General features: G+C 37.9%; 2 long non-coding RNA genes across 5 annotated transcripts in view; both read right to left on the bottom strand.

Moving 5' to 3' along the window:
- Nucleotides 1-324: 324 nt before the first annotated feature.
- On the bottom strand, nucleotides 325-1,727 carry LOC113034830 (uncharacterized). The gene is made up of 3 exons (XR_003274243.1): nucleotides 1,267-1,727; nucleotides 728-797; nucleotides 325-631 (listed from the first exon to the last, which is right to left on the bottom strand). It is a non-coding gene; the product is annotated as an uncharacterized LOC113034830 (long non-coding RNA).
- Nucleotides 1,728-2,057: 330 nt separating this feature from the next.
- Nucleotides 2,058-14,366, bottom strand: part of LOC113034829 (uncharacterized) — a 95,758-nt gene continuing 83,449 nt past the window's right edge. For 2 of the 4 annotated variants that reach the window (XR_003274240.1, XR_003274239.1), the window contains exon 5: nucleotides 2,058-3,464. This is a non-coding gene — a long non-coding RNA (uncharacterized LOC113034829). Of the gene's footprint in view, nucleotides 3,465-4,491; nucleotides 4,739-14,366 lie in introns of those variants that run through there. The other 2 variants (XR_003274241.1, XR_003274242.1) reach the window with 2 other exon arrangements.

The following is a 14,366-nucleotide window of genomic DNA, read 5'->3' as shown; positions in this document are numbered from 1 at the left end:
ACTATAAAAAATGTTTGATGATAATTAAATTACTGCATTCAAAGGCCAACTCTGGCAATCAGATATGTAGACGCTGTCCTTATTTCTCTGCTCCTGCATCCCTTCACCCCTCCTCAGGCCTTCATCCCCATCTTCAGTCCAAATGAATGACGCCAGCTGGGGTCGGCCGGCTGATGCTGGGCCCTGTTAGGTGGCACTGACAGCTGAATTATCCCACAGGCCACGGTGGCTGATTATCAGCGGAGAAGTCATCAGGGCATCCCAGCCTCGCCTCCAACCCCCAATCCCCCCACATCCTCTTCCCCACACCCCTGTCACCCCTTGTCAAGAGAGCAACGCTTTCTCCAAGCTCACTGTCCAGGTCCTCTTGACAGGTAATCTCAACAATAACAATTACCACCATTACTGGTGTCATAAACAAGTGGCCAACCCCAAGCCAGGCAATAACAAAGGCTTTATAATTCACCATGCAAGGCCTTATAAATACATGTCAACAGGTAAGAAGTGTGAAGTAGAGAAAATGAGTATTGGTGCTCTCAGGCACTGAAGTAAAACTGTGTATTTGAGTATGCTGGTTGAGAGGAGCGTTGTTGGTAAAAGCTGAGGATACAGCAGGAAACTGAAATCAAAGCTGCAGACAGATGTAAATATAATCACATGAGGAAAATGGATTTGAGATTTTGAATACATTTTATTAGGTGCAAGTCAGATTTATTTATTTACTTACATGTTTAAATGTAGCCAGAAGTGCAGTGAAGCAGTTTTGTCTGATTTTCCTATCGATGAAGCCATTTTATCTGAGAATAGCATTGACTTTATTATTGATTTAGCGATAGAGGCAATATTTCACTGTAAATCTTGGATTATCAGAGAGAAAAGAAGAAAATCTAATTCATCAAATAAAATATCTTCCCGTCTTACATATTGACAACCAAGCAAACAAATCCCAAACAGAGGCATTATATTTTATTTTTAATGAACTCAATTTGATTTAAGAAATAAGTGATGTGAAATTAAGTGAAACATCACTGTGTTTCGATAATTTAAAATGTATACTTCTACCAATAAAGTATATTTCCAGCTTTATTTAATACAGTTGCAAATTCTCTTTAAAATTTTTATTAATTTTTTTTTAAGATATCCTTTTCCCTCTATGCATGCTCTCTTGTTTTCTATATATATATATATATATATATATATATATATATATATATATATATATATATATAGCATCAGATTATTCTACCCAAGCGATTCGAGCCTTACCATTTGAAGTTTGGGCCAGCTTGCTTCCTTTCCTCAGCAAAGCAAACAAGGCGCTGTGGCCCGGAGCGCTAAAATAATTTGAGACTCCCTGATGAGGAGAGCTGAGCAGCAATTAACACGTGTCAAAGTCGACATCATCAGGTGCCACTCTCATTTTCTTCCCAAGACTCAATGGATTTTTCCCCACTTCTCATCCCGTTTCCTCTTGTTTATTCACCCCCGAAGGCGACGGTGGAAAAAGAGGTTTCCATTTCTGATGCGGCTGGACTCTGGCGCTTTTTACGATCACTAGTTAACGCCGTCGAGATCGTCGCGCTGATGTCTCGCTTCGTCCTTTATTCGTTTTTCTTTTCTTCCTTCCTTTTTTTTTCAAGCGGCAATCAGATCAGACAGGCCAGTAATTCCTGCAGGAGCGATACTCCGAGCAAAGAAACAGAGAAGAGGAGAGGGGAGCAGGGACTGCACCGTAACGTTAATGCTTATGTGAATTCTGCATAGTTTTTTTTTTTAAATCAACACTTAAATGTTCATTTGGTAACAAGTGAATTAGATAATTTTATATAGCGCTAAAAGACGCTTTAAACGAAGTGATTTTTTTTATTTACTTTCCCGTTAACATAATAATAATTTAAAAAAATTAATGCACAATTGTAAATAAAATCTATGATAAAAGGAAATAACGTTACTGAAAAGTCTCCCCAGAAAACAGATCTGATCATTAAATAAACAGAAATATCAGACATTATTTACTTGCATTCCAAAATATTCATTTATTTAATAAAGGCTACTACAAAATACATGGCTTATTTATTAATTCAAGCATAATTTCAGGATAAATTAAAAGTTTGGCACTAAAATATATAATAAAAACAAAATGCATGTGAATCAGTAACTGAAACATACTTGATAACACTGAAATAAATATAAATTGCATTTAGCAACATTATTTCCAGTAACAAGCATCTTTCCTTAATTAATAACAAATACACTTTATTCCTGAATGAAAACAGGTCATTTCATTTAAATACTGCCCATACACCATTATTAACTAGGGGTGTGGTGAGTTTAAATTTCTAAATGAAGTATCAAAACAAATTAATATCAATTTTTCTATTATTAAAGACAACTTTGAGCACAATTAGAGGACACACATTGCATCTCTCTGGAGCACAATTTCATTTTTAACTGTCATTATTTATGACAGTTAAAATTCTGGAAAGTCTGGATGTAAACCACAGATGTGTTTAATCTCCAGCTAATTCAACCCACAATGTCAATGTGCTTGCAAAGATGAAGAAAAGGAAAAAATGAGAAATCCAGAAACTAAAATACATCAACAGCAGCATCATGTGGCAACACAACCTCATTTCTAAGGGTTTAAGTTAACCAGTTTTTCTCTGCCCTTTTGGATGCGGATTGAAGAAAAGGGAAGAAGAAAAGGAGGAGGAGGCGTTTTTGTTGCTATTCTTCTGACCTGAGCTGCTCATCTTCCTCAGAGCTCAGCGGGAGCTCGGCCAGCACTTGCCTTGCCTACCCAGGGTCCTTTTGGTGTGTGCATATCATTAGCATACATTTCTTCCAGGCTGACGAGGCCTCGCTCTCATTAAAGCTTCATCTCACAAATTCCCTCCCAGAATCCTGCTGGTCCTTGCCGCCATGAATCCGTACCTGTGGTGGTGGTGGCTGCTGATGATGGCATGCTGTTGTCCAAAATCAACCAGATGAGGGTGAGAAGATTGGGAGGGAAGGGGAGGGGGGCAGAGGGAAAAAAGACGGGATGTATTGGGAGAAAGGGCAACAGTGTCTGTGGAGTGAAAACAAAAGAGAAAGCAAAGGAGAGGAAGAAAAAACTGAAGTCAAGTGAGAGAGCGGATAAATGAGTCCTCTGTGTGCACTAATGCTCTCTCACCCCCTCTCTCTCTCTGTCTCTCTCTCTCTGTTCCCCACTCTCTCTGTGTTTCTCTCTCTCTTTCTGACTCTTGCACCAGGCTCCATTTTGTGTTAAGCAGCTCCCTCTCTCATGACAGATCTCTGGTAGGGTCATGGGCCAAAGTTGAGGATAGGGTCAGTTGTAACACAGCTTGTAAGGGAACTCTGCAAACTCTTCATCTCTCCCCCCTCACAAATATCTCTTCTATCACTCTGTCCCCCTCGGCCAAAAAGTGCTTTGCAAGCTCCAGGTTGATGAACTACTGCATCTTTAAAGTAAAAATGATAAGCATATGGTGAAGAAAGCCCATGAAAAGATGAGCATTTAGATTTGTTCCTTTTTTTTAAAAGACTAAACAACAGGAAGGAGCTGGAGGAGTGGGGTATATCACTGCAGGTGAGATCCAAGATGTCCACTTTGACTAATAGAGAAGTTGCTTATTGGATGCCAAAACACTGCACTCTGGTTTATAACTCCACGAGGACAGATTTTACAACTGTAGGAAATTATAGCAGTGACAATTTTTTAAATGAGCGTGAGGTAAGCAGAAATCCAGTGCACATATTAAATAGGAATCTTGCAGGAATGTGTGCTACTTGAGATTAATTTCCTCACCAGACAACTATGCATCCCCCCCACCCCAAGACACCTGGGCTTTGACACCAAAAATGCATCAATAGAGTGGTCACACAAGTTTAAACAATGTGTACTTCTGAGTACATCTACTTATTGTTTCAGTACTTTTTTCCTTTCCTATCCATGTAAGCTCCAACCACATTTATGAGGGTGCAACTTCAGAATGTATACAGATTTCTAGCAAACTTTTTCTCAAGTATTATATATGTTAAAAATGTAAAGCATGGATTAATTTACCTTTGCTTCAAAATGGTTATTGGTAGCCATGCTCACGATCAAGTAATGAAGACATTGCACATCACTAGTGCAACAGTGTGGTTCACTGATGTGCTTTCCTTTCCTTGTTTTTAAAAACTAAACATTCAGTCATACGCCGTAAAAGCTTGCATCCACTCATGAAACAGACGAGTGGAGGGAAGATGTTATGAAGAGGAAACCATGGCACACCAAAGGAATTTATAGACATTCTGCATGTATGCAGAGCCCATGCATGCAAGGACTCGCACTCACACGCAAAATGAACCACACATATAACACAAATACACGGACAAACCGCATCAGTCAAACCTCCATACCGCTAAACACTAGTGGAGAGCGGAAAACAGAGAAAGAGCGCGAGAGAGGGAAAAAATGATGAAGTCGGACTTGAACATCAAACAATAAACAGTCCATTAAGTCTGTGGGTGAAAGGGTTGGGGGAGCAGGGGGTGGGAAGGCAGATATTGGGGAGGTGGGGGGAGAGGAATGATGGGAGTTTATTTAAAGCATGGTGACCCCATGGCCGAAGGCTGCCTCGGTACAGGGATGAATAAAACTTTAATGGCTCATAAAACACAGCGACCCCTTCTCTGAGCCCAGCTTCACATCGTTTATTCCTCCTGGAACAACCAATCAGAATCTGTGAATCTCCAAACACAAAAAAGGGCGAGAGAGGAAAACAAGAGTAGAGTTAAATAAATAGTTCTGATACTTCAGTTTAAATTCTTGGAGCGAGAGTCATGACTAATTAAGACAAATCTCACATGTCCTGTACATTTACCGAAGAGAACAAAACACATTTTGAGACTGCAAATCGGGATACAGGGTGGGTTGCCAAAAATAGTCAAAGAGCGTAATGTTAGAGTTGGTGCTTGGACAGTAAATTAAAGACTGTGTTGTGGCTAAACAAATAAGGTATGAGGCTTAAATTAGTGAACTTCAGAGGTGTTGGACTGCCATGCTTTTGAACAACTAGAACAGAGTCAGGCTAGTTGGTTCGGTGTACTTTAAGTCTTCATTACTTTGTGATTGTTATATGGAGCTGGAGCTGCATAACTAAACCATATGCAGGAGATTGACAGCATTCTTCTAATATTACTCTGAGGGAGAATGCTTAAAGACCAGCACTTTCCAAAAAAAACATGGACTCAGATGAGAGGCACAGGAAAGGTAGTTGAGAAAGAAGCAGAAAGAGCAAATTTATAGGTAAAAGAAAGACATTTATCAACAGAATGCTCTGACAATGCAGAAATGAAATGTAAAAAAGAAAGAAATTGAAGGCATTTATTTTGTCAAGTAGAGCTTGACAAAGACATGCAAATCACACAAACACATGGCCACAACCTTTTTATCACCACACTGCAAAGGTACAAACTATCATCAGCAGTTTAATCCAACCCATGTGAACTTCACTTATTGCCAAGGACCATTTGCCTCTTTGGAAATGGGCCCGTGACAATCTGAAGCTGAAGTGTCAATCCTCACCACCCACACCCCTGGGCTTTGGGTTCTGTAAACATGCAGCTGTCACCTTATTTAACGCTCTGCAATTTCTTACCCTCCACTTCACTCAATCTGCACTAGTCTGACTCCAGGAGTCATTCTGTTGATGTGTTGACGTGCGGTAATTTGCATTTCTTAGTTGCCACTTTTCCCAGGATCACTCCTATTTGTTGCTTTAATTAGCAACAGCCATTGCACTGAATTTTTTGTCTAACTTGACCACTAAATACATTCACTTTACATGCATGTCAAAGCATATAGAATTATTAACATTTGATTTTAGTCAGAATGCAACAAAAGGTTAACTACACTTTAAAATAAATAATCTGTGCTGCAGACACGGGATCCAAAAAGTGCAGGCATGCCCCTATGTGACCATATTGGATAAAAACACATAATGTGTGTCTGTATATATTTGTGTGCACTACGGTCTGTGACCCTCCAAAGCCCTTTCCTCCCCTACTTGTTCAGCCCAGCGGGTGTCATTTTCAGGTCATGAGACTGTAAATATACATAGTTAGACCCCACAGCCATAAATCAGAGTGAACAGCCTGAACTCCTACACGGACAGATAACATGAGCCAGACGTGATCTGCCTGCTTTAATAAATAATAATAGCACATATTCACATCTTACAGTAAGATAGGAGTAAAGAGTATATCAATTAAACTGACTACTATCACACCCACACACATCATCACACAGTGTAATATAATGTACAATACTACTATTTTAACTGCAACTATTCACCATCTTTAAAACCTAATATTACTATATATTACCATACAGTAAATGCTACAAACTATACCATTTATATAGTGATTAAGCAAACTTTTATATATTTAATTAACTACAATTTGCTTGTTTTTATAAAAATATGTTTTTTTATAAATTAATTGGACTTAAACTGGATTCTAGATACACATTTAAGTCCACAAAACAGATAAAGAACGAAAATGTGGAACTGTTAATATCACTGTAATCCCAAGGACTGCATCCATATAAGTGTTTTTGACACATATGGATATACACTCCTACGCTGGATGTGTCCGAATGGATGGAGTTTTAGTGACTTACATGGTCACTATTTTCAACCAGATTTCAACAACAACAAGAATTTGGTGGAGTGATGATCTGGAATATTGTAAAGTGATAAGATGACAGATTTTTAAGGATACTTGCAGGTGAAAAAGGACATGCAGGACAATACACCAACCCATGGACTGCTTTGTAGACATGAGAACAAAACCATAAAACAAATATTCCTAAATTCAAAATTGGAAAATCTATGAAGGTAGAGGTTTTACTGGTGCCAATGCTTGTACATCACCTGCACCACCTGCACTACTGTGCTACAGAGTCTATTAATTAAAATGATATTGTGTCTTCTATTTATAACACTATTAGTGGCATTGTTGCTTGTGTTTTGAACTTGTCTACAGTGCATCACTATAGATCATGCAGCATAGCAGTCACACATGCCAAAACTCATTAGCACAGTGGAACGATGGAGGAAATAAGTTGAATCTTTTTATAAAGTTACTTTTCATGCAGAAAGACAGCTCTGTGACTGAACTTGCTCATTTTAATTACTGCTTTGTTTATAATTATCATTACCCATAGGCTAATGCATATTGACTTATGCTATGGCAATGTATGTTGAGAGTCTCCAAAAGTTGATTCTGTTCATCTGGACGTAGCGTTTTGTGGGAGAAACGTTTCGTTACTCATCCAAGTGACTTCTTCAGTCTCAGCTGACTGCAAGTTTCCCCAATCTTATAAACAGTACATTTGCATAATGACTGAAACCAGCCTGTCAGTCCAAGAAGGCTAACCTGCCACTTTCATATCCTCCCTGGTGAATTTGATGTGTTGGTCCACCAAATTAATGTGATCCGTGAATTGTGGTACATCCTGAGATTTGATTTTCACCCAGGTGTCATCCACATATCTGAACCAATGGCTTGGTGGTGTTCCAGGGTAGGATAGCAAAGCCCTCTTTTCCACTTCTTTCCATGTACAAATTGGCCACGATGGGTGAAACTGGTGAGCCCATGGCACACCCATGTTTCTGCCTGTAGAACTGACCCTTGTATGTGAAGTAGGTGGAATGAAGACAGTTCCAAAAGCAAACACACTTGGTCGATGCTGAGAGTGGTCCTGTTGCTGAGGTTGGTGTCATCCTGTAATCTCTTACGGACTACCTCCAACGCTTCTGTGACTGGATTGCAAGTGAAGAGAGATGTAACGTCGTACGAGACCATGGTTTCATCTGCCTCCATAATGATATCTCTCACCTTCTTCCATATTTACAACTATATCCATAATCACATACTGTGTATGCTACCATTGTATATAGTGTATTATCTTACTTTTTTTCATTGATTGTACTTAATTGTATTTTTGTATTTCCTTCATATATCTGTACCTGAGCTGAGGTGACGCAAAAATTTCCCCGCTGTGGGATCAATAAAGTCTTATCTTATCTTATCTTGTCTCTTCTCAACAAAATCCAGGGTGTTGTGGATGTGGTGTTCAGAGCTACCCACTAGCAGGTTGAGGATCAAAGCCAGAAACTTGGAGATGTAGACAATCGGTCCTAAACGTGCACCCTGTTTATGTATTTTCGGTAAACCATACAGACTTGGTGTAGACTCCCCTGGGTACAGCCTGTGGTACATCTTTCGCCATCTTACAATGCTGTGTTTGCAGGCATTCCCCAACTCTCTGTGAATGGTACTCATGGCCATTGATCAGTGGGTTTTGGTCAGTGGTTGATGATCAATGGTCATGAGAATTTGCATAATTAAGACTAAAGAACTGACCTCCCAGCCCATTGTTCCTTCAGCAGGCTGGTTTCAGTCATTATGCAAATGTACTGTTTATAAGATTGGGGAAACTTGCAGTCAGCTGAGACTGAAGAAGTCACTTGAATGAGTAACGAAACGTTTCTCCCACAAAACGCTACGTCCAGATGAACAGAATCAACTTTTGGAGACTCTCAACATACATTGCCATAGCATAAGTCAATATGCATTAGCCTATGGGTAATGATAATTATAAACAAAGCAGTAATTAAAATGAGCAAGTTCAGTCACAGAGCTGTCTTTCTGCATGAAAAGTAACTTTATAAAAAGATTCAACTTATTTCCTCCATCGTTCCACTGTGCTAATGAGTTTTGGCATGTGTGACTGCTGAGCTGCATGATCTATAGTGATGCACTGTAGATCAAGCAGCTTAGTCTGGAAATTATTTTAATTCATTGTTAGAGCCTTGACAAGTTCAAAACACAAGTTTCTCCCACAAAACACTACATCCAGATGAACAGGATCAACTTTTGGAGATTTCCTTTCCTGGATGATTGAGAATGCATCAAGACGTATGTTGAGAGTATTTTGAAGTCGTTAGAATAAAGTAAAACTGCCTTTACTGGTGCCAAGATAGACTGCCTGTATATTGGACCTGGAGTCAATATAGTTTCCTGGTCATTAAAGGGGGTCAAATAAATTGAGAGGATATTCACCCCAGAAGATACGAAACACACTCGGTGTCTACAATGACGATAATACGCACGGTAGCCACAGTAACTGAATACTGATGATTGTGTGTATGCAAAGTCGTAAAGCAAAAGTTACTTGCCAAAGCTTGTCATTAATGCCAGGTGTCAAGTGAGATAACTGTTAAGTTTTAAACAGAGCTTTAAAATTGCACTTCTTTCAGTCTACCAAATTTCAGAGAGGTTTTATGACCAAGAAGGTATTCAAGCTTCGCTTCGAGGCAACTGGCCTCTTAAAACATACTTCTTGTAAAAAACTGAGCCAACACCTTTTCCTCTCTCAAAGGCTAGAAACATTAAGACGGTAGGCATTCTTTGTCATAATTATCGACAATAAAAGTTTACTGAATAGACTCTAAAACCTGTTTGGTGGTTTTCATTGTAATTAAGAGCAGAACATTCACAGTGTGCAAAACAATATGAAGCTACTGAGGTTTCTTCTCTGCACAGGAAGCATGAAAAAAAGTGAATGCTTTATAAAAAAAGAAACAAATACTTTAAAGATATATTTCCCCATAAATACAACTACCGTTGTTCACTGTGATCTACTATTACTGACTAAATTTGGAAAAGACTTGGGTTTTAAATTCCTAGTTAATCTGAAGGTACAAATTTGAATGTAGCTGGTTTTAGCAGAGCAGAACTTTTCATCCCTCAATGAAACCAGCCAGCAATATATGCAACTACAGAAAAATAGCATGTGTTCTCCCACTTCGTTTTAAACCAATAAATAAAAGTTAAGTAAATCTAAGGCTCTAGCATAGCCGGTATTATCTGCTATTACAGTTAAATTAGTGTCAACTCCTATCCAGAAAATCATCGACTCAGTCATCCAGACGTTAATGATAACGAGTGAGTTCTACTTGACCTCATCAGGATCAGTCACTACATGGAGTTCCCATTACTATATTAAACAAAATAAAATCATTCATTATGTCATCTATAATAGTGATGCTGTAGGTCAAAGGTGTAAAAGTAGAGTATGAAATGAACGCATTTTTTGTTCAACACCCTGGCAACAGTTAGGACAAAATATGTCAAAAATCTCAACTTTACATCATCGCATGATATCAGGGGGCAGTTAGCTTGAACTGTGCTACATTTACATCATTCTGTCTGTGATCTCTGAGGCGGTAAATGTTTGTCCAGGCATTAACACATCATCAAAGTGTCTGAAATCCTAGGGGGTTTGATCCTCCGGATCTCTGGAGGGTCCGTGGACACAAAGTCTACAATTATCTCTCTGTTATGTCAAGTATGCTTGAGCCAAAAATTGCTTGCCTTGGATTGTTCAGAGCTATCAGGTTCCCATGTGAAAACACAAGTACATGACATCACTGAGTCACTTAGTTAGCTATAGCTACCTCACACACACACAACTCACATGCACACACTAATCCCTAGTCTTAAGCATTTGACCTACAAAGACCATATGGCTGACTGTTTCTCCACTGACTTCCATTATTGAACAAAGCAAGGGAAGTATGGTAAAGGGAATGCCCTTGTCACCATATTGGTGTTATGGCAATCTGAACATGTCTTTAAACTATTTTGGAGGTTTTTAAGAGGAAAACATTTGATATTCATTAAAGAAACCAGAGGTAAACTTTCTTTTCTCTGAGCGAATTTCATAAAAAATAAAAAAAATAAAAAAAACAATATAATACGCAATATGCCAAAATCTATTAGATCAAAAAGACATTTCATGTATGGAAAGTCTGTATATACTCTATAAAATCCCTCGATTGACTTGTGGTAAACTATATAAAAGAGGGTAGATAACTGCTGATTTTAGCTGGAATGTGACATTTGCATACTCATAGTTTAAAAAAAACTTGCCAGCTGAGACAAAGAGAAAGCAGCTGTTAAAAGCATCTTTTAAGAAAAGTACAGTAAGTAGTAAGTAGTAAAATACTCACAGTAACATATTAGATTAAGAAAGTTAAAGTTTTATTCTTTGGTACGTGAATACATGTTTATTACTTTGAAAATGTATTTTTGTATTGTCCCAACAAAGACAAACTTTGTACAACTATAACATTTTTGTTGGCATCACTAAAACTGGGCTTATTAAACCAGCTTTTTTGTCAACTATTAACTGATTTTAAGTAGAAAGAATTCAAATACTCAAAAAATGCTCCATATAACAATTTTAAGCTTTATCCTGCCTTAATTATCCTAAATCTCAAAAGAATTTAATTTTCAATCAAAACCAAAGCTACACAGAGCAGCTACACATTACATATCAAAAAGCTATACAGCAAGTGAAGTGAAAGTAACAGCGTATAACCCCTTCTGCCCCAGACAAAAGACATTATTGTTTCTAACATTTCTTTCACTCTGCCGACCCCATACATAAATAAATAATTTAAAAAATGTACAGATAATTTAATAAAATAACAATGGCTTTGTGATAATCACAAAGCAGGAGTTCAGTATTCTTTCACCTATTGGTTAAAAGTACCAGGTACATTCATAAGTTTCCACACTACTGATGCAATTAGCAAAACATCTTTTCATAAAGTGAGGACAGGTGAGAACAGGAGAGGAGGCAGAATGAGGCAGGGAGTTCAAGTTAAGTCATTCTATCAGGAACAAACCTGACAGTAAGTGTAAAAGATTAATGACTGCTGTGTTATTTGAAATGAGCTGACAATACTTAATTAAATGAATAATTAGTGTTCATTTGTTGAAACAGTTAAATGCTATTTTGCTCGTGTACTCTTTTTCTTTGCAACAGACTTGTACCATGGTAATAACTGAAAAACTACGATTGCTAATAATAATAAGTATAAAAATAATAAAATTTGATGCACAATGTGTGATGCAGAAGCAAGATAATATGGACCCTGGACACTTGTTAACATGATCGTAATAAATGCAGCATGTATATATATATATTTTTTTAATCTCCATCAGGACCACAGTGTTACATTTCTAGGACTGCAATATATTTAAAATAATACTGACATGACCTTGTGTAAAAATAAAGAGGAAGTTAAACCAATGTTGTATCAAACCATAATTCAAATTTTTACAGAGGTCATTATTCATCCCCTCTCCATCTTAACACTGACACTTTCCCTACTCTTTAACTGCCACCATCAACCACAGTGTAATAACATGCACATTCATAAAAAGCACACAGTGTAATAAATTACTAAGCACATGCAAATATCCCATCAAACTATGCAGCAGGGAACTTTACACCACTATCACTGAAAATGTGTCTTGTCACTGCTGGAGAAGCAGAGATTCTACAGAGAATATACAAACCATTTAAATCTCACGGTCTGCCCGGTGGATAGAAACCAGCATGAACTGCCTTAAAAAACAAAAACATATAGCAGCCCAGAATTTTTTTTTTTTTTTTGACAAACAACTTTAACTTTATGACAGACCTATATGACCTCACTTTTTACAATGTTTTTTGAAGTCATAAAGACTGAAAAGCTTTAAAACTTTTGTTTATTTCAGTCATGATCTAAAGCTAAAAGATTAAACTCAGAAATCAGTACTCTCTTGTTATTATTGATGTTATTTTTACAGAGAAATATTCTACTAAAAAGACTTCTCGACCCAATGCAACAGACTCAAATGGGCAAAAAGTAGATTTCTGAAATAAAATTATTTTTGCCATACCGTGTAAGTTCATTTCTATGTTATTACTTTAAGAAGTGCATTGAGGCAAACTTTAAACGATTAGGACTAATTGAATGTTGGCTGTTTTCCATCACAGTGCAGATACTGCTGTAGGCTGAAAGTTAGCTCTTTCTCACTTTATGGTTCAGCAACTTGAGAAACTCTGAATGTGATCTTTGACAAACCCACTCTCTCTCTCATACACACACAAACTCCTTGTTTTCGTATTGGCTTTGATAAAAGGCCCGGGAGGTGGAGAAGGGAATAGCGGAGTGTGTCGGCTGCTGGTGTAGGCTTACTGTGCTAGGAGATGCACTGGGCCATTACACGTGACCCCTGACCCCAGCAGGCACCTTGAGGTGAAATGACACGGGCCTGCTCTTACTCAGCTGGAACAAGAGAGAGGAGTAAGACACAGGGTGAAGATATATGCAAGGTTAGTGTGTATATATGCACATGTTACGGTGCGTTCATACTGATGTGTGAGTACCATTCATGAATGCAGGACACCACCAGCTCGTTCCCAGACGCACAGAGAGTGGCTGGCCTGTTATGGGGCTACGTGATGGGTTGGGGGTGGGGGGTTGCTAAATGTAGATTTTAATTACAAACACCTCTTTCTAGTTACCAGTCAGTGAACCTGAAGAGAATTTTCCTGAATTAAAACACACACACGTATATGTATTTTTTCCAAAAATGCAACTGTAACATAGTTTCTGTATTTGAGGACAGTGATTTGCAGTGAAGTGCACATTTTTTGATGATATTCTCAGTAATAGGAATTTTAATTCAGTCAAAATTAAAATATTTATTGAATTTGGTATTTGAGGGTATTTTCTGTACCCTTTTGGATAGCTCACTAAATTCACACATTTTATACACTGTTGAAATATTTTCGGAAGCTACAAAAGAGTAGATTGTCAAATGTGTCAAGCATTGGCTTTTGCTGTTAGCCTCTTACAATTAACAAAAACTTGGAAGAAAAGTATTACATTTCCAGCATCAACGCTATAGCAGGATAAATGCATCCAGTCAAAAATAAATAAATAAATGAAGGAATAAAAACAGACTTCCACTAACACAAATTTTTTCATTGACTGAATAAAAAAGAAACTCTTCTGTTAATATTGTCAGGAACATCACCTTTCCATCAACAGACTCTGATGTCCCTGCGTGTTGTCAGATATGTCTGATATTTTTATATTTTCATAATCTTGTGCCATTATTAAGAATGAAAAACAAAACAAAAACAAATAACAGATCATTTCAGAATGCACCAATGACAGATATATTTCACAGACAGAGAGCACAGACGCAGACATAAGTATAAACTCAGATATAGCACTTGATATTAGGGATTCTTAATTGGTAAGAAGTCCCCATTGCAGTCACCCATAGTTGTGACAAGTCTGTCTGCATTAACATGGCCCTCCTCCTAACTGTCCACTCAACTGCTCAACAAACGATCACTCAAGCATGGACATCTTACTAATGATGGATTAATGTGCATGTGTGCTTGTGTGTGAGTGCACGCCAATCAAGGTAAATGACCTAATAGCTAACACCAACAGTCT

This window comes from Astatotilapia calliptera, chromosome 13 (assembly GCF_900246225.1).
Source record: "Astatotilapia calliptera chromosome 13, fAstCal1.2, whole genome shotgun sequence".
NCBI lineage: Eukaryota > Metazoa > Chordata > Actinopteri > Cichliformes > Cichlidae > Astatotilapia > Astatotilapia calliptera.
The sequence above is the reverse complement of the archived record's forward strand: the minus strand, read 5'-3'. Positions and strand labels throughout refer to the sequence as shown.